This window comes from Gekko japonicus, unplaced genomic scaffold, assembly GCF_001447785.1.
Source record: "Gekko japonicus isolate JY-2015 unplaced genomic scaffold, Gekko_japonicus_V1.1 scaffold34, whole genome shotgun sequence".
Taxonomy (NCBI): Eukaryota; Metazoa; Chordata; class Lepidosauria; order Squamata; family Gekkonidae; genus Gekko; species Gekko japonicus.
In genome coordinates this window covers 1,313,574-1,328,705 of record NW_015173673.1, presented here as the reverse complement: position 1 = coordinate 1,328,705, position 15,132 = coordinate 1,313,574, and positions in this window count along the sequence as shown.

The following is a 15,132-nucleotide window of genomic DNA, read 5'->3' as shown; positions in this document are numbered from 1 at the left end:
GATGGCAAATCAAAGAGGAAATGTTCTCTCCTTACCCGAGCTTGGTGGCACAGGCACAGCTGGGGTAAAGGTTGTCATGGCCCCCTCTGCCCAGCCCACTGACTCTGACTCCAAGTTCTCAGGTGAAGAGACCGAGAGGACCAGAGGGCCCAGCACTGCAGAGGTGCCTGCTGACAATGTTCCAGCAGACAATGTTCCAGAGAGCCAGTTTGGTGTACTGGTTAGGAGCACAGACTCTAATCTGGGAGAACCGGGTTTGATTCCCCACTCCTCCACTTGCAGATGCTGGTGTGGCCTTGGGTCAGTCATAAGTTCTTTCAGAGCTGTTCTCTCAAGAGCAGTTCTTGAGAGAGCTCTCTCATCCTCTCCAGACCCAACCCCCCCCCCCACCAGAGCCTGTAAGGGAGACCTCACCACCAGTCCCTGAAATAACCACCAGCCTCTGCTGCATGGGGTGCAAACCCAGGCCCATACCCCCCCCCCCCGGGGATGCTCCCACTCTGCAGGAATGGCGGCAGCTGAAGACCCAGGTCCAGGTGGCCCAAAGGAGGCAAAGTGCTAAACGGCCCATATTCGGCCCCATCCCAGAGTCTGGCAGTGTGAGCAATTATTCTTTGCAGCAGGACCGTAGCCAGGATTTTTTGACTTCAGGGGGCATTTAAATAAGTCAGGGGGCACTGTGTCAGGAGCGACGAGAGTAAAAGTGTTTTAAAAGCAACGGGGGGGGGGCTGGAGTAGGGAGCAGATGTGCCCTTTGGTGTGCCTCACCCGCAGCCAGCCGGAGGTACACTACTGGCAGGCAGGGCAGGGTGACAGCTCAGCTCAGTGCGGCTGTGGCGCACACAAAAAATAAAATAAAATAACCCAGCTGGTTGGGAAGTCGGGGGTCCTGGGCGGTAAGTCAGGGGCCCCGGCCCCAAGGTTCCTCACCGTAGCTACAGGCATGCTTTGCAGAATCTTGGCCAAAGCACAGGGCAGCTGCAGAGCAGCTGAGCCTGATTATTTCCCAGCCTATTTAGGCTGAGGCTTGGGAAGGCTGCCTTGCTGGATCAGCTGGTCCATTACGTGCAAGCCTGGTGCCTTCTTGTCTCTCGTCTATGTCCTCAAGTCTCATGATCTAAGCCTGTGTCAGAGGCGACCTGCTCAGCACTGCCTGCAGAGCACAGGACAAAGGGGATGACAGGGAACAGAAGACGAGCGGCTCAGTGATAGAGCATGTGCAATTGCATGCAGAAGGCCCCAGGTTCAACCCCTAGTATCGCTTTTAAAGAAAAGATCAGGTATTGGGTGATGTGAGAGACCTCTACCTGGGACCCAAGAAAACTGCTGCCAGTTAAGAGTAGAGAATACTGATCACGGTAGACCAATACTCTGATTCAGTGTAAGGCAACTTCACGTGTTGAGGTGTAGGAAGAATGGACCTGTGCTTACAGAGAGAATAAGGAAAAGAGGTACTGGGTATGTGGGGCCAGGATCATGACTGAGGGACTGGGGCTAGCTAGGGTTAGGAAAAGAATTTAAGAAAAACTGTGCTAGATCCAACAAGGGATCCATATATAATCCAGCATCTAGATTCCAACAGTGACTGGTCAGATGCCTCTGGGAAGCCTATCAGCAACAGACCTCCTCCACACGTTTCAAATTCACCCAGGCACTCAATTACAGCCAAACAATAGAAGCTTCCCCCAGCAGAGGGTGTGGCCAGCAGCTATTCAAATTCACCCAGGCACTCAATTACAGCCAAACAATGACCCTTTCACACCCTATCTCAAGCAGCCAGGACTCTGCAACAACTTACAACTCCCCCACACACTCCCAACACAGTCCCCCCACTTGGTGTTTAGTATATTTGGGACCAGCTAGTGAGAAAGATGCCAGGGCTATAGGGAGCTGAGGAAATGAATGATGGGGGGGCTAGATCATACAGAGCCTTTAGAGTGCTGAACCTTTCCATTGGCTGGGAGGGGGTACATGAAATTATTTGCAAAATGATAGATTGCACAAATAATTTGAGAGATGCACTGCATTAGGACTTGTGAACAAAAAGGCAAGGGACCCAGACCACACTAAATCAACACAGGAATGCTAGGCATACTCCTACCTCTAGAGTAATGTTGCATGGCTTGTCTACACCCCCTCCTCTCCATAAAAGTCAGCTATCCCACCCATGTCTACCACACTCCCAAAAATAAATGCTTACAGACAGTAACGGCATTTTTGACACCATGCTGGCATCCATCTGCTAAACGCTTTCCACACCTAAAGGTCAAAGAGCCAGGTTTCCATGAAATATTTTCCCCTCCAAAATATTTTCATATACAGTCGAAACATTAGAAAATACAGTTTGGCTATGTTGTAGAGCTTTGGTCGATGACATCTCAAGAATCTCTGTACTAGTACTTAAGAGTAGCTTCTCTTGGCTTACTGACAAATCCATTTTGCATCCTTTATCTGGAATCTGTATTTGTTCTCCTCTCAACCTGGGCTTTAACTAGGACTCCAATGTGCACAGCAAGCTTTCATAGTAGCATCATCATTATTTTTTAAGCATTCCGTAGAGATATTGTTTTGTAATTGATATTTATAGGGCAGGAGACAGGATTCTGTCAAATTTTAGTGCACGTCCAATTTTAGAATGTGATCTAATCGCTGAAAATATACTGATGGCTCTGTTCCAGAAAGGCAGAGGTAATAGTTAAAAAGAACGATGACATATACTGCAGGAGATTTTAAAATGCCTCTAAAACAAAAAAGCAAATGCTACAGCTAAAATGGACCCTTATGAAAACTAGTGTAGCCTATTCTTTGATTTTTCTGGCGTTGCTACAGAGACAATGTATTCGCTAGTGTCATTATGGCTCTACACAACTGAAGGGGCGGAGGGTGTAGAAAATTTCATTTCCTCAGAATAATAAGAATATAACTCGGCATACAACCTCCTCCCATGCCCCCACTTTTCCTGCCATAGTGCTGCTTTCTATCTGTCCACCCCGCCTCCTGCTGTTATGTGCAGGAGTTGGACTTTGCACTGTAAAGATGCCTGCCAACTGGCTAGAACTCTGCAGGCCTGGCCAGAATATTTCATACTCCTAGCCAGTTGCAAGAGGCAAAGGATGTGAAGCCAGAAAAACCTTTTTTTAATTCAGCGTTTTCATTATTTTTATTATTTCATTATTTCCCCCAACTTTTTATGAAAAACACTTATACCCTTCATTGGCTAAGGTGCCCTTTGTCCTTGGATCAATTTTTTCTATAATTTTTTTTTCTATAAGATTTTCTTACAGAGATTTCAGTTTGTATTTATTAAGTGTGATGATGCAGAATTAATGGCGCACAGAATTCAGAGAAACATTTAAGCAGTCAAAACTACATTTCGTTAATACCATGACAAGTTGTTTGAGGTGTTGTTAATAAAAGACATGTCAGTGCTTCTTACTGGCCTGCAGTTGGTTTGGAAATGGGGTGAAAGGTACAGCCTAAAACACACACACACACAGCCTTTTAAAGGTAGCTTTTGGCAGATGAATTTTTCCACTCCAGAACCGACCCTCAGATGAATTGCTTCTGAGAAGGACGTCTGAACACCCTGTAGAGCTTCTTTCTCTTCATGAACACTTTTGTAACCACAGTGATGACAGGAGAAGCACTGATTTAGGAGGTTTACAGTGCCATCCTAAGTAGAATTAGGTAAAGGTAAAGGTTTCCCTTGCTTGAAAGCAAGCCAAATACGACTCTAGGGATGCGGTGCTCATCTCCGTTTCCAAGCCGAAGAACCAGTACTGTCCAAAGACATTTTCGTGGTCATGTGGCCGGCATGACTAGACGCCAAGGTGCACGGAACGCTGTTACCTTCCCACCGAAGTGGTACCTATTTAGCTACTTGCGATTTCTTGCTTTCGGATTGTTAGGTTGGTAGGTGCTGGGACCAGAGACAGGAACTCACTCCGTCATGCAGCACTCGGGTCTCGAACTGCTGAAATACCGACCTTCTGGTCTGAGGTTCAGTTTCTTAACCACTTGAGCCACCGCATGTAAGTAGAGTAACCCCCTATTAAATCCATTGAAGTCAATTAACTTAGAAAGATGTAATTCTGCTTAGGATGGCAATGACAGCCAACAGCTGGAGAAATGGCCAATACCTGACGGGAGGCTAGGTTGACCAATCGTAGGCACTGATTAGGGATGCCAGCCAGCCTCCTGGTGGGATCTGGGAATCCCCCAGAATTACAGCTCATCTTCACACTACAGAGATCAGATCCGAGAAAATGGATGCACTGGAGGGTGGACTCTGTGGCACCATACCCAACTAAGGTCCCTGTCATCCCCAGGCTCTATCTCCAAATCTCCAGGAGTTTCCCAAGCTGTATCTGGCAATCCTACCCCACCCCATTTCCTGTCGGTGGCCGGGGGGGGGGGGCTGGCAATGCCACACTGATACTGTAGGTTTTAGCCCTCACCTGTATTCCTTTATAAAATGAGCACTGTATCTTTTTTGGACTGTACCACTGTTGGTTGCAGATGGGGCACTGTATGCTTACATACTTTCTCATTCAAAAGCATACCTTCGAGTTGAAAAGTAGCGTATCAGAAAACTTTAGCTTAGCCCTTTGCCTGATGTAATTTTTTTAATGAGAGTAAAGAGGGTTGTTGGTGTCGAGTAAGGGACTATTCGAACGTACTACCCTCCCCATGCAGCTTGAAGAAATATAGTCCAAATACATTTTTACTTCTCGATTCTCATAATATGTCAGCCTCAAATCAGATTGTCAGAGGGTAGCGTGGAGAAGTAGATAAGAACAGGGATAGTGATGAGGAAACAATAACTCAAAGCAGCATTTTTGGTGGGATTAATGGAATGGAGAATTCACCCAAAGAACTGGATTGCAATCAGGAGTTGAGGCGGGGCCAGGGGAAATCAAGGAAGTGAAGCTGTCATTTAATTGCAATTAACAGGGTAAATGAGAGGGAAAAGCTATTAGAAATGTTAGAACTGGAGACTTGTGGCACATTAAAAATAATGTGTTTTTATTCTAGCATAAGCATTTGCATCTAAGCAGGGCCGGCTCACCCGCTTGTCTCCGGGCGTGTGTGTGTCCCGAGCCGGACACGTGGGTGCGTGGTACCACTGAAGATACTGAATGAAGTGCAGGGAATTACTGTTCACTTATCGGCCAATTTCTAACCAACTCCATGTATTGTGTGATGGTACAGTAGTCTCAGTTGGATTTAGTTTTTTGGGGAAAGATGTTTGGAGACACTTTTCTGTGTCTGAGACCCTGGAATGCTGCAGCAAGTCAGTCAAAGCAGACAATGGTGAGCCAGTTGATAGCTTCATACAGTCACCATAAGAAAATGTTGTCAGTGATGAAGTACCACAACTCAATGAATGTTATCTTAAAACTTTGTACTAGCATTTTATTCTTATAAGCAATGAAAAACAATACTACAGATTCCCCTCAAAGAATAAAGCTATGCATTCTAAAGTATAAAAGGTTCCATATCTCATGTGAAAGTTAAAGAACAATGTCAAGAGAGTTCACAATTAGGTAGATGAGTAAAACTATATTTTACATGAGATCACATACTGTAAGACTGATTCTCAATAAAGGAAACCAACTGACGCCATTTTGCCTGAAATGCTTTGTGTTTGACCAATTTCTGAGTGAGCTGAACTTGACAGATATATTTTCCCACCTAGTAATTGCTGAAAACATCAGGAAAGTTATTTAAAAGTGCTACCTCTGGAATAGGATTAACTGGTTGATTAATGATTTTCCTGTTTCCTGTTTCCTGAAAACCAACTCTAAAAGTGACTGTGTCCGCCATGTATGAAGTAGTGATCCAGTGACAATATTTTTAAAAGTTTGATAGTATAGTCTGTATAAATCTGAGTATAATTTACTTTTTCATGAAGCTTGGACCCTAGCCACATACACATTATATTTTGTAACTGTGTAATATGACAGTACAGGCACTCATAGTGAGACAGGTCAATGGTATATCTAGTTTAATGAGCTATCTCTGTCAGCAATCAACTTAATATGTTTCCAAGGAAATAAAACCATTAGGGTCAATTCAGAGACTCTCTTCTCTTCCACTAAGTTGTCTATCTGGTCCATTCAAATTATTCTATAACTTCAGAAACAACATTAATTTTTATTGCATTTGGTATGTTTTTACTGTGATTTGTCCAGGGTCAAGAAAATACTGTTCACATAATTACATGAGGTTTTACAGAACCAGATTCAAAAATGAACATCTTTATGATAAACAGTGTGGATGATGTACATTTTGACTGCCCCATCTGCCTCCTGACGTTTTGAAATCTCAGAAAAATTGCAAGCAGCTGCTATTTGGATGAAACGAAATCATATTACAGATCCTTACTTAAAAAAAAAATCCCTTAAAACATATGGCAAACCCAAGATTAAAATATACCTGAATTTATACACTTCCAAACAAGTCATGGCTGAGGTAAAGGTTATATTATATGCAGATACATGTAATTTAATCCCATTTTTAAAAATGAAACGTAACCTTGGGCAGCTACAAATTTGTGCTTTACAGTTTTCTAATTAAAATTGTTTTCCTCTGTGTGATTTTGACTACTGTATACTGTTCCTTGCTTGAAATCAACACTCTTAAAGATGTGTTTTGCAAAAATAAATCTGGTAGAGAAAAACATACATATAATGCCAAGTTTGGTCCTGAGAAACTTGCAGTGCACTCCTATGAAGAGAGGGAGTGGTGGTGCAGGCAGTAAAGAGCCTGCAAAAAGTTAACATCTATCAACGAGCAGCCACTAGGCTGTTCGAGTCCCACCGCGGCTGGGGTGAGCTCCCGGCCCTTGTCCTAGCTCCCGCCCACCCAGCGGTTGGAAAGCTTGCAAGTAGATAAATGGGTACCTGCCTTAAGTGCAGGGGGGCACCTGCTTTCGGAACGGCGACAGGAAGAAGTGGTGGTGTTGGCGACGATGGAGCAACCCGGCAATCCAGAGGAGGATGGCGGCGAAACATCGAGCAGGCGAGCAGGGATTGGTCCGAAGGTGCGGCGACGTGACGGCGTGGGCTCGGCCGGAGCCAACCAGGACAGAGGCCGGTGCAATGAGCGTCACATAGCCGCAGACAACGGAACCATCCCAGCAGGAGCTGCTACAGAGCCAAGCCAAAAGCCACCACGCAGGAGCAGAGGAGAGGAGAGCTGCTGAAGAACAGCTAGCCGGTAGGGTGCCTGGTAGGCATTCCCCTGCCCAATACTGTGTGTGGCCCTAGTTAGAAGTGTAATTGTACTATGTAAACCACTCAGAGCCCTTCGGGGGTGAGCGGTCTAGAAATCGAAAGTTAAATTTAAAAAAATAAAGTTATACCCTTTGTAGTCTGTTAAACTCAATGTGCTTAGAAAAGAGTGTTACCTCTACTTTAGGATGGCACTGTTACTGTCTTGAATCTCATGAGCAGTTACCGTTCTGTCCATTAGAAAATTCAGCATCTGAAATTGCATCCCCATGTAGGTTATGTCATTATGACACTACATATTTAGGACCATTTTAGCCAAAATTCTGATCTTGAAAATTATGTATGTATTTGGATACATGTAATTGTTTTGTATTTGCTGTATACCAAGATAGAAGAGAGGTGCAGACTTTTGAAGGCAAGATAATTCATGTGCAGAAGACAAGGCTGACTGAGATGGTGACAACAGCAGACATTTGCCTGTTCCTTAAATATGGACAGGGGGCTCAGAGGTTAAGACGCTGAGCTGCAGACTGGAAGGTATGTAGTTTGGCAGTTCGAGACCCGAGTGCCACGTGTCGGAGTGAGTTCCCGATTCTGGCCCCAGCTCTTGCCAACCTAGCAGTTTGAAATAAAGAAATTGCAAGTAGATAAATAGGTACCGCTTTGGTGGGAAGGTAACAGCGTTCTGTGTGCCTTGGCATTTAGTAATGCCAGCCAAATGACCACAGAAACACCTTCAGACAGCGCTAGCTCTTCGGCTTGGAAACGGAGATGAGCACCGCTAGCGTTCAAGCAAGGGAAACCTTTACCTTTACTAAATATGGGCAAAGGGCCAACTGTCCCAACACCAACACCATTCTTGCACTGAAAGAGGCTACCCAAGAGGCAGATCTAGCAAGAAAATTCTCAGTTTGCATCAATTACCCCAGATAACGGCAACCCTAAAAGGGTGCTTTGCCAGAGCACCCCCAAATTCTTTGGCATTGGTAGAAGCTCCTTCCATGTGTTTATCGCCTTTGCTGAAATGTTACAGAGCAATTGTTACAGAGGCAGAGGCAATGCTGTGGAAATTTGTGAGCAAAAATTCTACTTTGTGAGCTACTGCCATTAAAGTTGTGAGCAAGCAGTTTGGCTACTGCGTAATTTAGTCTGCTCTGGAGCCATCCTTCCTGAGCTAAGACAAAAATGTGTGAGCCAGAGGCTGAAAAACTGTGAGCTAGCTCACCACCAGCTCATTTTAGAGGGGACACTGAGGCAGACCCAGAACAGCACATGAAGGAGGGCTCTGTCACCTCCCTCCATCTTTGCGATGGGCCTGGCTTGCCTTCCCTTGCCCAGGAGGAACAGGAAGCCTCCGTATTTGCTCTCTCCCTGGAGCTCAGAGCTGGCCATGAGAGGCAGGGCTCACCCCCACTGGTGGGCTGGCTGGTGGGGGGGGGGGGGCTGACTAGGATAGGGCATCAAAAGCCCTTGTTGGATACAAATGACCATGTACTGCATAGTAGCATACTAAGCTATGCAAGCAATCATTGGGTAAGCTATGCATTTGTAATGTCTGGTCAAGTAAGTTGTTGGGAAAATTTCAGTACATTTCAGATGGTTTATATTGCTTCATGAGTCCCAGATGCAACCTATTATAAGTATCTGGAGGAAGCCAGTCATACGGACTGGTTGCTGGATATTGTGAAAGCTTCCGATAAAATAAGGAAAAAGAATCACCCTGACCTGGATAGCCCAGGTAAGCCCGATCTCGTCAGATTTCGAAAGCTAAGCAGGGCCAGTCCCAGCAAGTACATGGAAGGGAGACCTCCAAGGAATACCAGGGCTGGGATGCAGAGGCAAGCAATACTAAGCCACCTCTCTGAAATGTCCAAGCCCCACAACGGGTCGCTAGAAGTCAATCATGACTTCCAGCCAGGCATGTGTGCATGCACACACATAAAATACTCACCAAAAAAGGGACAAAAATCCAGTGTGGTGATAAATGGGTAAAAATTCAAAATTCAACTCTCACCATCGTGAATTACCACAGTCCAGAATGCACAGAGGCAACTGTTAACCCAGGGATAACTTGGGAACTGTACCAGATTAGCAAGTATGAGCAAGATGAGAAACAAGCCAATCCTATGTATGTTTACTTGCTAACTACCCATAGGATTTCAGCTGTCCTGTCTATTTCAGTGGAATTTATTGTATGTTTAAGATCATAGTAAGGGCTCAGCCAAAGCTGGTGGGACTTTCAACCCTTTCCTCCCATACCTCTTCAACTAGTTAAATTGCTCCTCTAAAGCTCGAATTCGCTCCACAGAAAGAAAAATTAGGTACAATACTTGTACCTGGCTTTTCCTGCCATGCAACAAACTGCACCTTCAGAGGAGTGATTTAAACCACTGGAGAGGCTATGGGACGAAAGGGCTACCCATACCCTCCCTCCAGTGATGCTTCTCCAGTCTTCAAAGCAGTCACCTCAAAAATACTGATTAACATCGATTTTAACAGCAGAAAATTATTATCACAAATCTCTTGCATCGTATCTCTTTTTTAACCACAAGTCTGTTGTAGTGTATTCAAAGCTGCCTTGAATGCATGTGAAACATCTAACTGAACTGTAAGGTTAAGCTTCGTCCTGGGCTAGGATCCAAAGATATCCAATCATATCACTAGCCTAGGAAGTAACCAGCCAATCACTTCAAGCAAGCTCCCTGAGCGGGAACTAATGTGATTGGACCTTATCTCTGCAACCTCATAGGTTGATATGTGTACAGTGGGTGTGGCTACATTAGCCGGGAATGTTTAAAAGCAGGACAGCTGCAATGTAAAGGCTGTTTTGGCTATCAGATGTTGATCCGTGCTGGAGTTGTGTTTGAGTTGAAGAATAAAGTTGTGTTCTTGCTGAATCACTCTCCGACTGATTTGTTAAGCGAGCGACTTAACATCTGTAATCCTGTCTCTGGAAGTAAGCCCCATTAAATTCAGTGGAACTTACTTTCAAATACAACATGCAAAAGACTGACTGTCAGAGAATGAGCAGAAATTTTTATCTTTGCCTCCAGCATATGGGATGGGTTTCGCTTCAAGCTTCTGGATTTTATTACATAATCCTTCTCGCAAATGCACTTTTGACATGAATTTATGAAGCTGCCTTAGACCTTGGGGTCCATTTAGCTCAGTTTTGTCTACTCTGACTGGCAGCAGCTCTCTGGGGTCTGAGGAAAAGAAATATCTTTCCCACCACCTGCTGCCTGAGAGACTTAAATTGCAGGTGCTAGGAATTGAATGTAGGACCTTGTACATGCAAAACATGCTGTAATGCTCTCCCCCCCCCAATTATTTTCTGTGTGGCACAAAGGAATTTGTCTGATCCTTCAGACAAGTTTAGAGAGCCAGCTTGGTGTAGCGGTTAAGAGTGGCGGACTCTAACCTGGAGAACGGGGTTTGACTCCCCACTCCTCCATATGCAGCCAGCTGGGTGACCTTGGGTCAGTCACAGTTCTCTCAGAACTCTCTCAGTCCCACCTACCTCACAGGGTGTCTTGTTGTGGGGAGAGGAAGGGAAGGACATTGTAAGCTGCTGTGAGACTCCAAGTGAAGGGCGGGGTATAAATCCACCCCCCCCCCGCTGGAATATTTGGATATGTAGAATCACACTGCTGTACAAAAGAATGCACTTGCAGTTCTGTGGTTCTAGGAACATGGGGTATTTTTCTAATTCTGATTGGTCATGGAAGATAAATATGAGCACTACCGATATAAGAAGGAAGAAAACTATTTAAACTAATCTAAGTTCTTTAGGCCCCTGACCTGGATGGTCCAGGCTAGCCCTATTTTATCAGATCTCTGAAGCTAAGCAGGATCAGCCCTGGTTAGTATTTGGATGGGAGACCACCAAGGAAGCCCAGGGTTGCTGCAAAGAGGCAGGGAAAGGCAAACCACCTCTGAACTTCTCCTGAAAACCCTACGGGGGCTGCCTTTAGTTGGCTGTGACTTGAGGGCACCTTCCACCACCACCACCAAGGCCTTTAAGAGTTATCAACTTACTGCTACCAATTAATTTTATCAAAAGAAATATTCAGGGTGCAGAATTTGCATTTGCAAAGAAGCGACAGGAACCATACATACTAGTTTAACGCAAAGATTTTGTTGGCCTTTGTTCAACCTGACTTACTTAATTCCTTTGTTCTTCTGCCAGTCATGAGTAATGCTCATGCAATGCCAATTTTGAGTAATGAGTGAAGTTGTGGCATCACTACCTTTTTTGTATGAAACAGCGGCATTAGTGGATCTAACTCCAGATCTCCCATAAAACATGCATTCCATAAACAACCTATACTAACACTAACACTATACTAAGACTACCACTAATGCAAAGCAAGTGCTAAAGATGCCGCTCAATTTGGCATGCCTGCGTTTACAATAGTGAACTACCTTTAAACTTGTATGCAGTACAATCCTATATATCTTTACAAGTTAGTCCCACTGTATTAAATATGGCTTACTCCTAAGTAAGTGTACATAGTACTTAAATGTTTAAACAACAAATAGGAGTTAAACGTTTGAACATACTTAAATGAAGGCACGATAGTTTATATCAAGTCCTTTTCCTCAAATATAATTCACTATTTACACTAATGCAACTGCAATGAAAATCAGCATGACTACCCTAATGTTAAATGGTCAGTAAAGTAAAAAAAGGTTGTCCTAATAGTCATGCCGGCCACATGACCATGGAAAAAGACTTCGGACAGCGCTGGCTCTTCGGCTTGGAAACGGATATGAGCACTGTCCCCCAGAGTCAGATTCGACCGGCTTTCAAGCAAGGGAAACCTTTATCTTTTTATAAACAAAGATAGGGTGGAAAGACAGCATAGTATATCCCGATTTCATCATACCTCAGAACCTAAACTGGGGTAGTACTTGGATGGCAAACCACTTGCCTTGAAAGCCCCTTGCTGGGGTCACCAAAGTCGGTTGCAACTTGACAGCATTTGACTATATACATATAAACAAGGATGCTGCAGATTATTCGCTGCATTAGAGCAAGCATCTTTTAGGGTTAGGCATATAGCAGATCAGCATAAAATCACAAGATTATGTGTTATGTCAACACAATTGTGATGGAGTCACAGACATATAACAGAGGTAGAAATATTTAGAGCCTGTGTGTCAGTCTTTGCAAATGCACATTTCAGTGCCGCATGCTTAGGATGGCAGCCTTAGAGGCTAAAGAAAAACTTTAATAACCAACTTCCATATGGCTCTTTTGCTAATAAGTTAAAGATACTGTCATTCAACGTAATTTTAAACAGGTTTGTCCAGAAGTCCCATTGAATTCAAAGGTACTTACTCCTTAGTAATCGTGCACAGAATTGCAATCTTAGTTAAGTAGTCCAATCAGCTGATACCACCATTAAGAATATACATCGATATTGGCCCTCCCCTTCTGGATGAAGTAGCGGGACTATGGAGTAAATCTTTCCCCTTTAGTAACAATTCATGAGAGTTCATTAAATTTTGTTTAGAATGTTTGATCTATGTTCTGCTAAGATCACAGACTTCAAAATTAAGTATTAATCAAAACTAGGTAGTTATGCTGTAAAACCTAGTGGAAAAGTGGTTGCATCATTCTCTGAAGAGATGGTGCAAAGGTCAATGGGGCTTTCTCCCTAGTAATGTATATTTAGAATTGGTGAAGAAATATACCTTTCAAGAACTTTGTTTGAACTGGCATTGGAAACTTTTGTCCTGTGTAAATTAACATAATGTTTTCAGAAAAGGCATATTTTGGAAACAATTTTCAGTTTAGTTTCATGGGTTGAATAAAGACAACTACTCACCATGGTATGAATGTAACTACTTAGGGTAAGGCAGTTGTCTGTACTACCTTGCCAAGTGGCAAAAAGAATCTCCCTTCCTGCTTCCCTGAAATTCCTGGCCAGATGCAAAAGTGAGACAAGATTTTCCGCACCATTTGACAGAACAACACAGATGAATGCTGACCAAATGATCACAGGAATACCATGGAAATTACCATTTGGGACATTGCTGTCTTTACGGTCCCACAATCAATGGAATATTCTGAATTTCATTTTAATAAACAGCCTGTGTGATCCAGTGGTAGAAAGTCAGACTAGGACTTGGGTTCAAACCCCACACTGCCATGAAGGTTATTGGAGGATTGTGGGGCAGTCACATTCTCTCAGCTTAACCTATTTTACATAGCTGTTGTGAAAATAAAACAGAAAAGAGGAGAATGATGTAAGCTGTTTTGGGTCCTCATTGGTTATCACTGGGCAGAGTAGGAGTAGACTTTGGTGAAAGCTGTATGTTGAGCAGCAGAGTATTTTTAAAAAACATTATTGGTTCATGTTTGTCATTAGTGAAAACTATCGCTAGTATATACAGGGAAATAGTTGAGTTCATATTGTGGAGAAGCTTTTGATTACTCTCTTGTTCCCTAGTTCCTGATGAAATGCAATTAACCCTGTCTGCAATTAGGTTGTAGGACACAGTGAACAGTCGTACATGGCAAAAAGTTGGTAAAATCTCCACCTCAAGAAGACACGCCGAAATCTGACCAAGGCAATTTCAGTCTGAGCCATACGTCTGCTCATAAAACGACACAGGAGCCTGCAAATGTTATCAGGTTTTGGGTCCCCTGGGTAAATTAACACAGTGTTTTCAGCATCTCTGAGATCTCTGGCAAATCAAACACCGAAGCAAGTCTAGTTTCAACAAGTCCAAGTCGGGGTGAGAGGAGCAGGCATTCAAATAGAATGACTGCGCCCACATTTACATCCACTGATTGACTTCCATGGTAGTAACTTCCAAAAGGATAGTTTTTACTAGTGTGTTGCAATAAAAATAAAGAGAGGTCTTGTGGTGCCTACCTTGAAGATGAAAGTGCCACAAGGCTGCTGTTTATTCAATGACATAATTGTGCATTTTTATTCAGAGCCGCCCCTGTGAAGCAATAAGCAGCGGCATTCTTGATGTAACACAAAGAGTTCAGGTACACCCTTTCATTACGGAACGAGCAACAGCCCTCGAGTCGTTTGTGTTCCCCCTACCCCACTGAATGCCACTGTAAAAGTTTTGTCTGCTTAATAATCTCTCTCCTTCCTTCTTAAGACCGACTGTTCAACATCACGCCATTCAGTTCCTTCCTTCAATACTTTTGCTCTCACTGAAACAGTCTAACATTATTGTGTTTCAAGTTCGTCGAAAAGAAGACAGCTAATGCGCTGTGACGGGAGAAATTCCCCTTCGGCGGCTCTACGACCTACTAAAAATAACTTTTTTTCTCACCTTCCTCCAGGCCACCCGAGGGTGGTCGAGGAGGAAGGGAAAGGCTTAGCTTCAACCCTCCCCCGGTGCACGATTGGCACCTTCCCCCGAACGCAGGAGGGTCTCCTTAGCAACCAAGATGCCCCCTCGCCCTAACCTGACAGCTCAAACCACCGCCGGCACCGCGCGCGAGGAAGGCAAGACGACTCCCCCGCCTTTCCTCCCGCCGCTTCGGGCGAAGGGTAAAGCCCCAGACGGGCGACGCGCGGTGATCACCCACTAGCGGCGCAAGGGTTAATTTTCCCGGCCAGCAGAGAGGAGGGAGGAGGGGAGAATGTTGCCAAGGTGACGGCTCGGAGTGCCCCGGATCGTACCACTGCGCAGGCGGCACGGGGAGGAGCCGCAGCAAGACCGGCCCCGCCGTCGTCTGCTCCTCGTCGTCGCTTCCCCTCCCCCGCCCGGCCTGAGCGCGGCGCCGGGGCCCGGCAGCCAGCGAGGGAGCGCGCGAGTCGGAGCCTGCCGAGCAGCGCGGGGGAGGCGGATCCCGAGAGCGGCGGCGGCGGCGGCTCGACAGCGCGCCCTTCCCTCGTCTGCGCCGGCGGGGGCTGGCCAA